This window comes from Tachyglossus aculeatus, chromosome 18 (genome assembly GCF_015852505.1).
Source record: "Tachyglossus aculeatus isolate mTacAcu1 chromosome 18, mTacAcu1.pri, whole genome shotgun sequence".
In the NCBI taxonomy this organism is placed as follows: Eukaryota; Metazoa; Chordata; class Mammalia; order Monotremata; family Tachyglossidae; genus Tachyglossus; species Tachyglossus aculeatus.
In genome coordinates this window covers 26004770-26017301 of record NC_052083.1, presented here as the reverse complement: position 1 = coordinate 26017301, position 12532 = coordinate 26004770, and the positions used below count along the sequence as shown (strand labels likewise).

Below are 12532 nucleotides of genomic sequence, written 5' to 3'. Positions count from 1 at the left end.
AAGGGGGGAGACAGACAACAATGCAAAACAAAGCAAGTAGACAGGCATCAATATAAATAGAATTATAGATATATATACCTCATTAATAAAATAAGTAAAATAATAAATAGGTACAAATATACACAACTGCTGTGGGGTGGGGGGGGTAGAGCAGAGGGAGGAAGTCGGGATAATGGGGAGGGGAGGAGGAGCAGAGGAAAAGGGGGGCCTCAACCTGAGAAGGCCTCCTGGAGGAGGTGAGCTTTCAGTAGGGTTTTGAAGCGGGGAAGTATGGTAGTTTGGCAGATGTGAGGAGGGAGGGCATTCCAGGCCAGTGGTAGGATTGGGCCAGGGGTCGACAGCGGGACAGGTGAGAAAGAGGCACAATGAGGTGGGTAGCGGCAGAGGAGCGGAGTTTGCGGGCTGGACTGTAGAAGGAGAGAAGGGAGGTGAGGTAGGAAGGGGCAAGGTGAAAGAGGGTTTTGAAGCCAATAGTGAGGAGTTTTTGCTTGATACAGAGGTTGATAAGCAACCATTGGAGATTTTTGAGGAGGGGGGGGTGACCTGCCCAGAGCATTTCTATAGGAAGATAATCCGGGCAGCAGAGTGAAGTATAAACGGATGTGAAGAGAGACAGGAGGTTGGAAGATCAGAAAGGATTCTGATGCGGTAATCCAGTTGGGATATGTTGAGTGATTATACTAACAAAGTAGTGGTTTGAATGGAGAGGAAAGGGCGGATCTTGGAGGTCTTCTCCTCCAAATACCTGCCAGTTCCCCCAATGCCACTTCTTCCCCAGTCCTCTCTGATTAGCTGGGCTAATTATTCACACTTCCCTCAGGACAGGGCACTATAGAGTGACTCTCCAGGTTTTCTCTTCCCCTTCCTAAATGTGGGGGCCAGCGAAACTGGTTGTCACAGAAAGAGCTCCGGGGTATGAGTTGCTAGAAGGCAGGGATGTAAGTGAAACCCTTCTACCCATCTTTCGGAGCTCAGTAAAACCTGGGTCGAAAGTCTCCTTTGTCATACTCCCAGAGGTGATGGAGTGAAATGTCCCAGCTCCTTCTCTGGCCTCTCCACTGCAAAGGAACGAGGAGCAACTGGACTGAAAGCCCCAGTTCATCCTCAGCCAGTCCTTTCCATTTTCTTTCGGTTTAGTGTCTGAGGGCAGTGAGGCCGGGGAGCGTATATGCTGAAGGGAGACTATAAGCTCTCTGAGGGCAGGAAACAGATCTACTAACTCCGATATTATACTCTTCCAAGTGCTTAGTACAGTGCTCTGCACACAAGTGCTCTGCACACAAGAGAAGCAGCATGGCTAAGAGAAGCAGCGTGGTTCAGTGGAAAGCCCGGGCTTTGGAGTCAGAGGTCATGGGTTCAAATTCCGGCTCTGCCACTTGTCAGCTGTGTGACTATGGGCAAGTCACTTAACTTCTCTGTGCCTCAGTTCTCTCATCTGTAAAATGGGGATTAAGACTGTGAGCCCCCCCATGGGACAACCTGATCACTTTATAACCTCCCCAGTGCTTAGAACAGTGCTTTGCACATAGTAAGCACTTAATAAATGCCATAATTATTATTATTAAGTAAACACTCAATAAATACAGTTGATTGATTGATTGGGAGATACATACCGGCTTTAGCCTCGTGGCACAGGGGTAAGCAGCTGGAGGGCTAGGAAGGGGAGAGTATAGTGGTAAGTGCTTAGTACAGTGCTCTGCACACAGTAAGTGCTCAATTAATATGATTGAATGAATGAAGGTGGACAGAATCTAGGCCTGTACCACCTTTGCGGCACAGCCTTATCCAGGATACTTACCTGACCTTAGCTTGCAGGGGACATAAGAGGCCAGAAGTGACTGAAATGCTTCAGAATGCCAAGAGGCATAAAAAAAACTACATTTTTTCAGCAGAGCTGGTAGGTCAAGTGTTTCTTGAGGGAATATTTCCAACACCGGAATCGTTACTAAGGACGCAGAAGTCCAAGGTTGAATGGTGTGGTCTAGTGGGACAAGCACAGGATGGCAGTTCTAATCCTGGGTTCTAGTCCTAGTTCCCTCATTCTCATTGCTTAATTTATCTGTGCCTCAGTTTCCTCACCTGCAGAATGGGTTTGAAATACCAGTTCTCCCTCCCGCTTAGACAGAGAGCCCTGTGTTTTTTACTTCTATTGTGTATTTCCAAATGTCTTGGTACACATTCAATAAGAGCTCAGTATGTGCTCTGCCCCAAGTGGGGACTCATTAAATGTTGTTGAAGATGCTGATGATTGAGGAGCTGGATGTGATTAGGAGAGAGGAAATGGGATTGGCCAATGAGGAATAGGGTGAACTAAGACACATTTTGTGGCCTAAGAACTATGTGAAAACTTGGAAGAAGGGCCATGGCTCAAAGATGATGGAGACTGGAAAACCTTTGATATGAGAAGGCCAAAATAAGGTTTTGGATCAAAATACTATTGATTGAACGATTTACACTAATCTACCTCAATCTTTCTGCTAGGAGATAGGTACTCAGAGGGTCATGAATCTAAAGTGACACTAAAATTCTTTTAGTGACATTGTGGCCTCAGAGTAGAGAAACATGATTCACAAAGAAGTCAGTGTCTTGCTGGTGTGAACTCCAACTATCCTACTTAAAATGGCCCTTACAGGAGGCTGGTGGGATATGCAGCTTTGATACTGGCATAACAGAGCTCTGGAAATTTCCTTAACTAGTGATTTCTTTGCTTTATTGCATTATAAATTATTTTTACTACACAACTTACCAGAGCAGAGTAATTGCCATGTCAAACACCTAATTGTAAATAATTAAAAACAGCTTAAATTTGAATATGCTTTGTCCTGTACATCATTCAATACTAACAGGCAACAAAATTGCCATAGAAGTGTTGGTTTTGGGTAGCCAATAGATACGATAACTCCCCTCAGAGAGTACTGCAATAAAAACAAAATCAATGATTATAATATAACCTTGAATTACTGATACCAACTCTCAAAAATATTTCATTTAGAGAAAAAATGATCTTCAGAAATATGTGTCTGCTAGATATATTATTATAGTGATATATTCATGGTCCATGAAGCTTCCCAATATTTCTTCCCCAAACACAAGGAGTGAGGGCTTTTGTGAAAATGATATTGCTCCCAGGGTTTTACTGTTCTTGAAGACGGAGTTATCACATCTGTTTTGTCCTTAAGCTAAAATCAGTTTCAGGAAATACAGGTTTCATCGTGACATCACATGGGCAAGTCTAATACTTAGTGCCTAGAGAAAGTTTAGAAAAACCTGGACGATTCCACCTCCAACCCCTTGTTCTCTCTTTTCCCACAGCCTGAAACTCCCGTCCTCTTCAAATCCACAAAGCCGCAGCTCTCCTCATCTTCAAATCCTTCTTCTACCCAGAAGCCTTCCGCAAATAATCCCAAATTGGATTAATTTCTCAGCCACCCTTAGTACGTAAGCATTTTAACCAGCCCTCAGCATTTATGCAGATTCGTTTGAGCATTCAGCTATTTATTAAGCAATTTCATTCATTGATATAGCAAGGATCTCTCTGTAGTGCAGAAGTATAACAAATTGTGGTCAGTCTACACCAGTCTCCTTAACCACATTCAAACATTTATGGTTAGGATTTGATCATCAGTAATGCTTTCTTTAAAAAAGGCAGTTCTCTCTCTCTCTCTGTATAAAAATAATAGTGTTTGTTAAGCGCTTACTTTGTGCCAAGCACTGTTCTAGGCACTGGAGGAGATACAGGGTTATCAGGTTGTCCCAGGTGGGGCTCACAGTCTTCAGCTTCATTTTACAAATGAGGTAACTGAGGCACAGAGAAGTTAAGTGACTTGTCCAAAGTCTCACAGCTGGAACCGAGATTAGAAGCCACGAACTCAGACTCTCAAGCCCGTACTCTTTCCACTAAGCCATGCTGATTCTCACACACACACACACACACACACACACACACCTGTCTTTTTTCCTTACACAGAAACAGATACACAAATATGTACGTATACATTTGCACACACCCACACAAGAATATTTCCTCCATTAAGACTTTCCATGTTCCTCCTAGCATTTTCTACAAAATTAATCTCTCTCCTTTACCCATTCACCCACCCTTCTACCTTGATAATTTTGGTCAGGGTTTGGGTTAGGGTTAGGGCGTAACCCTAATCAATCAGTGGTATTTATTGAGTGCTTACTGTGTGCAAGGTATTCATTAATTCAATCATATTTATTGAGCACTTACTGTGTCCTAAGATTGGGAGAATACAATATAACAATAAACAGACACATTTCCTGCCCACAACAAGCTCAGAGTCTAGAGGGAGCTCACTAAGAGCTTGGGAGAGTATAATACGACAGAATTGGTAGATATACTCCCTACCCATAAGGAATTTACAGTCTATACAGACAGACATTTCTATAAATAAATTACAGAACTGTACATAGCTGCTGTGGGCTGAAGGAGGGGAGAATATCAAGTGCTTAAAGGTTACAGATCCAAGTACAGAGATGACACAGAAGGAAGAGGGAGTAGGGGAAAAGAAGGTTTAATCCGCCATACGTGAATTACCTTGTCTACTGAATGCTACATTGGAAGATTGCACATTTTTCTGTCACTGTCATTTCCCAGAACAAGGCAGTCTGCATCTGGTGGTTTGAGGTAGGGAAATTATGTGGAATGATCTCATGCTGTTCACAAAAGGGTCAGGCTAAAAGATAAACAAATTGTTAGCTTTGAAGCATTTAAATGCACACTGGGTATAAATTACTTCTCTAGGACTGCGTCTTACATTATTTCAAAATGGTCAAGATCCATTTTTACTGATGGAACCACTAAAAGTGGGGTTTTTCAAAATGGTATTTGCTACACCCCTAATATGTGCCAGGCACTGTACTAAATGCTGGTATATATAAGCTAATCAATCAATCAATCAATCAATCAATCGTATTTATTGAGCGCTTACTATGTGCAGAGCACTGTACTAAGCGCTTGGGAAGTACAAATTGGCAACACATAGAGACAGTCCCTACCCAACAGTGGGCTCACAGTCTAAAAGGGGGAGACAGAGAACAGAACCAAACATACCAACAAAATAAAATAAATAGGATAGAAATGTACAAGTAAAATAAATAAATAAATAAATAAATAGAGTAATAAATATGTACAACCATATATACATAGATACAGGTGCTGTGGGGAAGGGAAGGAGGTAAGATGGGGGGATGGAGAGGGGGACGAGGGGGAGAGGAAGGAAGGGGCTCAGTCTGGGAAGGCCTCCTGGAGGAGGTGAGCTCTCAGTAGGGCCTTGAAGGGAGGAAGAGAGCTAGCTTGGCGGATGGGCAGAGGGAGGGCATTCCAGGCCCGGGGGATGACGTGGGCCGGGGGTCGACGGCGGGACAGGTGAGAACGAGGTACAGTGAGGAGATTAGCGGTGGAGGAGCGGAGGTTGCGGGCTGGGCAGTAGAAGGAGAGAAGGGAGGTGAGGTAGGAGGGGGCGAGGTGATGGACAGCCTTGAAGCCCAGGGTGAGGAGTTTCTGCCTGATGTGCAGATTGATTGGTAGCCACTGGAGATTTTTGAGGAGGGGAGTAATATGCCCAGAGCGTTTCTGGACAAAGATAATCCGGGCAGCAGCATGAAGTATGGATTGCAGTGGAGAGAGACACGAGGATGGGAGATCAGAGAGAAGGCTGGTGCAGTAGTCCAGACGGGATAGGATGAGAGCTTGAATGAGCAGGGTAGCAGTTTGGATGGAGAGGAAAGGGCGGATCTTGGCAATGTTGCGGAGCTGAGACCGGCAGGTTTTGGTGACGGCTTGGATGTGAGGGGTGAATGAGAGAGCGGAGTCGAGGATGACACCAAGCTTGCGGGCTTGTGAGACGGGAAGGATGGTAGTGCCGTCAACAGAGATGGGAAAGTCAGGGAGAGGACAAGGTTTGGGAGGGAAGACAAGGAGCTCAGTCTTCGACATGTTGAGCTTTAGGTGGCGGGCGGACATCCAGATGGAGATGTCCTGAAGGCAGGAGGAGATGCGAGCCTGGAGGGAGGGGGAGAGAGCAGGGGCAGAGATGTAGATCTGGGTGTCATCAGCGTAGAGATGATAGTTGAAGCCGTGGGAGCGAATGAGGTCACCAAGGGAGTGAGTGTAGATTGAGAACAGAAGGGGACCAAGCACTGAACCTTGGGGAACCCCCACAGTAAGGGGATGAGAGGGGGAGGAGGAGCCTGCAAAAGAGACTGAGAAAGAACGACCGGAGAGATAAGAGGAGAACCAGGAGAGGACGGAGTCTGTGAAGCCAAGGTCAGATAGCGTGTTGAGGAGAAGGGGGTGGTCCACAGAGTCAAAGGCAGCTGAGAGGTCGAGGAGGATTAGGACAGAATATGAGCCTTTGGATTTGGCAAGCAGGAGGTCATTGGTGACCTTTGAGAGGGCAGTTTCCGTGGAATGAAGGGGACGGAAGCCAGACTGGAGGGGGTCGAGGAGAGAGTTGTTGTTGAGGAATTCTAGGCAGCGCGTGTAGACAACTCGTTCAATCAGCTGGCACATGGTCCATGTCCCACATGGGGGTCAGAGTCTTAATCCCCATTTTGCAGATGAGGAAACTGAGGCACAGAGAAGTTAAGTGACTAGCCCAAGGTCACACAGCAGACAAGTGGCAGAGCCAGGATTAGGACCCAGGTCCTTCTGACTCCCAGGCCTGGGCTCTTTCAACTCAACCACATGTCAGTTGAGCCCAACCACAGCTCTGATAAGATTTCCTCTTTGCTTGTAGATCTAATCCACCTAGATAACAAAGCAGCTCTTTCCCAGCTCTGTGCAGCATCAAATACAGATCTGGGGCTGGGGGAGCAGAATTCTATTGGATTCAGAAGATCCGTCCTTGCCATCTGGCTATTTCTCCTACTGGAAAGAAGACTGGGAAACTGCAGATGGTTCAGGAACATGCAATGAGACAAACCGTAACATTTTATGCCTCCACACTGGGATTTTCCTTTCCAGAAGTAGCAAGAGGGCACCCTCTGGTCTTTGCAGAAGTCTGCAGGACCGTGACTGCTAGCTTGCTCCCATTTCCTGGGACACAGGTTAGACATTGGAAAAGTTTGACTCAAAGACACTACACTTCCTAATAATAATAATGATCATCATCATCATCATCATCATCACAATAATAATACATTATTATTTTGGTATTTTTTAAACACTTACTGAGCATCAAGCATAAGGATCGGGATAGATACAAGTCAATTGGATCAGAAGCTGTCCCTGTCCCAAATGGAGCTAAAAGGGAGGGAGAATAGGTATTTTATCCTCATTTTGCCAATGAGATAACTCAGTCGCTGAGAAGCTTAATGAATTTTCCAAGGGTCATATAGCAAACAGCACATAGCATAGAGAAGCTGCATGGCCTAGTGGATAGAGCAAGGGCCTGGGAGTCAGAGGACTTGGGTTTTTATTTCAGCTCTGCCACTTGTCTGCTGTGTTACCTTGGACAAGTCACTTCACTTCTCTGTGTTTGTTACCTCATCTGTAAAATGGGGATAAAGACTCGTGTGTGAGAGGGAATATGGCCAACCTGATGTGCTCGTATCTACCCCAGCACTTATTACAGTGCCTGGCACATAAAAAGCTCTTAACGAATACCATGTTTTCTTTAAAATGCAACTTCTACCCGACACCCTGTAACAACCCTAGGAAAAATTCTAAGGACTGATTATTCACAGGCATTCAATCATTTCATATTCACTGTCACTGATTTCTGCTATCAAGGCAGTACAATGTCCAGTGTTTCACGTAGAAACAAAGAAGTAGAAAACTGAATGTGAAAGAGCAGCATTTTCTGTGGAAAATGGACAAATCGAGCTTGGCAAAAACTAGCCTCTAGTTTTAGTCCAAAACTTACATAACATTTATAGTATTCAACCTTCTATATAGCTATGAGATTAAAGTTATCAGAGAATAAATCAATGCTATTTAACGAGCATTATGTTCAGAGCATTGCACTAAGCACTTGGGAGAATACAATACAGTAGAATTAGCAGATACATTCCCTGCCCATAAAAAGCTAACCATCTAGAGAAGAGAAGAAGCTTGGCCTAGTGGATAGAGCCCGGGCCTGGGAGTCAGGAGGACCTGAGTTCTCATCCTGGCTCCTCCACTTGCCTGCTGAGTTACCTTGGTCAAGTCATTTCACTTCACTGTGCCTCAGTTACCTCATTTGTAAAATTGGGATTAAGATTGTGAGCCTCAGGTGAGACAGAGATTGTGTACAACCTGATTAATTTGTATCTACCCCAGTGCTAGAAACAGTGCTTGACATATAGTAAGTGCTTAACAAATACTATCATTATTATTATTATTATAGTTTCTAAAGCTGTCTCTTTAGTATTGCCTGCTCAGTGTACCGAATGACCAGACAACGTCACATACTGGGAGGTCTTGGAACACAGCCAAGCTTAAAGAGCACAAAAATATCCATCCCAATTCTCCTTCATCATGAAGAGAGTAGCTACCCAAACTGCTGCTATATGGCCAGCTGGAATTAGAAAACTACGAACAAGGAATTCAATCAATTAATCGATGGTATTTATTGAGCGCTTACTATGCACACATTTCTATTTTTAAAAATAATAATGACAATGATAATGATGGTATTTGTCAAGCGCTTACTATGTGCCAGGCACTGTACTAAGCGCTGGGGTTGATACAAGCAGATTGAGTTGGACAATAGTCCCTGTCCCATGTGGGGCTCACAGTCTCTAATAATAATGATAATAATAATAATAATGCTGGCCTTTTGAGCATGTACCTTGAGAGGGATGATTTAACATGGCTCAGCTCTAATAATAATCATAATTATAGTATTTGTTAAGTGCTTACTATGTGCCAAGCACTGTTCTAAGTGCTGAGGTAGATACAAGGTAATCAGGTTGTCCCAAGTGGGACTCACAGTATTAATCCCCATTTTACAGATGAGGTTTCTAAGGCACAGAGAAGTTAAGTGACTTGCCCAAGGTCACACAGCAGACAAGTGGCGGAGCCAGGATTAGAACCCATGTGTGGGATTAGCTCTCTCTTCACTACTTATCCCAGCTCCTTCCCCTCTACCCACCAGTTTACATGTTTCACTCTTTTCAAGCCAACCTATTCACAGTGTCTCTTTCTCCTCTCTCTCTCTCTCTCTCTCTCTGCTAACTTGTTGCTTACAGCCTCCTCTCTGCCTGAAACTCCCTCGCCTTCAAATCCCATAGAATGTAAACTTCTTTTGGGCAGTGACCACTCCACCAATTCTATTGCATTGTACTTTCCCAGGCACTTAGTACAGTGCTCTACAACCAGTAAGCACTCAACAATACCACTGAGATCAATTACTACTACTACTACTAATAATAATAATTGTAGTATTTGTTAAACATTTACTAAGTGCTAGGCATTGTACTAAGCATTGGGATAGATAAAAGCAAATCAGATTGGACACAGTCCCTGTTCCATGAGGGGATCAGTCTCAATCTCCATTTTACAGATGAGGTAACTGAGACCCAGTGAAGTGACTTGCCCAAGATCACACAACAGACAAATGGCGGAGTCAGGATTAGAATCCATTACCTTCTGACTCCCAGGCCCGTGCTGTATCCACTACATTTTGTTACTTTTCATTAACACTGCTCTCCCCATCTTCAAGATCCTTCTGAAATTACATCTTCTCCAAGAGGCCTTCCCTGATTAATCTTTCACCACACACTGCGACCCCTCAAACTGCCACTTCAGTACTCCTGTGTCACCTTGCCTCACATTCCCCACCTCTACTCACTGCATTTAGGTAAATGTATTTACATCCTATTGCTTCCTCCTACCTAAATTTTATTGTTGTATCTGTCTCCCCCTAGATTTTAAGCTCCTTGAAGGCAAGGTTCATGTCTACTAACTCTATTATTTCACTTGAACATTTAGTATTCTGCATTCAACAGTTATTACATACTTCATGAAGCCAGACTTGGTTTCAAAGATATAAAGGTCTTTTAGAATTGAGACATCAACATGATGTCACTAGAAGTTGCTATTTTGAGCAGATAAACTATAAAGCCAATTAAATAACAGTAAGACAGATCCTTCCCCTCTCAGGGTCACAGCTGGAGAGTTTCCAGTGCTCTACCAGCCTCAGGAGGAAGAGTCAAGCAGAGGCCTACCTATTGCATTCCTAGTTTGGCCAGTGGTTAGCCAGTGGAAGGCAATCTGCTACAAGTCAAAACTCACCCATGCTGGGCAGCAACAGGAGGGGAGAGAGTGGAGGGCAGAGACTCGAGTTTACTGCGCGGAAGGCGGCAATGGTAAACCACTTCTGGATTTTTACCAAGAATCCACTATGGATACACTACCAGAATGATTGTAGATGGAGAGCGGGGCTTTCTGGGGGAGATGTGTCCATGGTGTCGCTATGGGTCAGGAACGACTCGACGGCATAAGAAAAGACAGATCCTGTAGATAGAATTTCAGAGGTTTTTTTTTGTTTTTGTTTTTTAGTGGTATTCACTAAGCACTAACAGTGTGAAAGATACTGTACCTTGTGCTGGGGTAGATACAAGATAATCAGGTTGGACACAGTCCCTATCCCCCACAGGGCTCACCATTTTAATCCTCATTTTATAGATGAGGTAACTCAGGCACAGAGAAGTTACGTGACTTGCCCAGGGTCATAAAACAGGTACTTGGAGGAGCTGGGATTAGAACCTAGGAACTCTGAATCCCAGGCCTGTACTCTTTCCTCTATGTGATGCTACTTCATTTTGTTCTCTCCTCCTCCAATGAATCATGCAATCAGTGGTATTTATTGAGCACTTACTGAGTATATAGCCCTGTACTTAGCACTTGGGAGAGGGCAGTTCAACAGAGTTGGTAGGCATATTCCCTGCCCACAAGAAATTTACAGTCTAGAGACTTTAAAGATGAAAATTGTTTTTATGAAGACTGTGCTATAATTAAAGAAGGACTGTTTCCTAGCTACTGAGTCCTTTAAAAATATGAATTTCTCGGATTAAAGTGATGATTCTGAAAGAAAGCAAGCTCTTAGATGGTAATTACTGCCAACAGTTTTTATTCAAAGTCTGTCCCTGAGCCAATGTCTCCAGAGTTTATGCTACCTTGATTTTACTTGCTTTGCAGCTAGGATCCCATAAAGGGACATTATAAATGCTGCCCTTTTGATAATTAAGGATCATAATTTAGAATTAAGCATAGCTAGGAAGTTTCAGGAAGTCACCCCTCACAGACCGTGAACATTGGAATTGTTGCTATGGGAGACTCTGAAATCTGCTCTTTAGATTTTGAAATGTTGCTCATTATTTGGAGAAATTCTATTTGCAAAATAACCAATTTTGCTTCCCCAGAAACTGAAAGAATTATTGAATTTCTGATGTAAGCAGAAAATTCTTCAACAAAACTTGATTTACCGCGAATTGCAAGAGGCAACAGTCACCCGAGGGAAGATTTGCTGAGAAAGCACAATTTTTTCCTTTAGGAATTTCATTTGATTTTGCTATTTTCAGATGCTCTTTCTGCTTACATCAGAGAAATTAGGATGCCCCCAGATACATTTCTCACTCAGTGTACTGGGATTCCTCTTCCATTCATTCCCTTACCAGCCTGCCACTGATAATCTTATCTATCTCATCCTTTGAGACAGTGTTCTTTAAAGGGACAAATATTCTGCTGAATCTCAGGAAGTTCCACAGTGGGAATGGAACATGGCCAGAGCCAGAAAAGAAAACTGTGATATTTGTTAAGTGCTTACTGTGTGCCAAGCTCTGTAGTAGATACAAGATAATCAGGTCAGACACAGTCCCTATTCTACCTAGGGCTCAGAATCTAAGGGGGAGATAGAACAGGTTTTAAATCCCTATTTTACAAATGAGAAAACTGAGTCACAGAGAAGTTATGACTTGCCAAAGGTCACTCAGCAGGCAAGAAGTGGAGCCGGGATTAGAATCCCAGGTCCCCGGACTCCCAGGTCTGGGACTCTTTCCCCTAAACCATGCTGCAGAACAGACCCAAACTTAAATTCACTTGCAAATAGGTTAATCCTTAAATGATCTGTTATAAGAAGCTGCAACAGCAATGAAGATACACAGCGGCATAGAAGGGAGGGCTTTTTGAAGTCATGATTTACCTCCCTTTAAAAATGGTAGGTCTTTTAACAGGATTCCACCACCCTAGCTAGCTCTTCTCCAGGTTCAAAGCTCAGCCCCAACTCTAGATACATTTTCTTCCATGTACCACTAACATCAGGTATTTTCCTGTGCCATGCACAAGCAGGTTTGTGTTACCTATTTGCTCATATCAGCATGCCTTCGTTCTTGACTATAAGCTCCTCCGCTAGGAAGTTTGTCCCCCTTGCCCTCCTGAGGCTTGGGTTCTGTGGCAGAGAGATAAACTCCAGGTTGCTTTGAATTTGGAGCTTCTGTGGGAACATCTCCGGGAGGGCCAAGTGGAGCTGACTGTATCAGCCTGGGCTGGATTATGCGAATAAAAGGATGCTGTAAAACCCCACCT

At 43.8% G+C, this 12532-nt stretch overlaps 1 long non-coding RNA gene across 1 annotated transcript in view; it reads left to right on the top strand.

Annotated features, from left to right (window-relative positions):
- Positions 1–12532, top strand: part of LOC119940437 — a 30030-nt gene that overhangs the window by 10510 nt on the left and 6988 nt on the right. The window contains exon 2 of the long non-coding RNA XR_005454920.1: positions 3313–3434. This is a non-coding gene — a long non-coding RNA (uncharacterized LOC119940437). The remainder of the gene's footprint in view (positions 1–3312; positions 3435–12532) is intronic.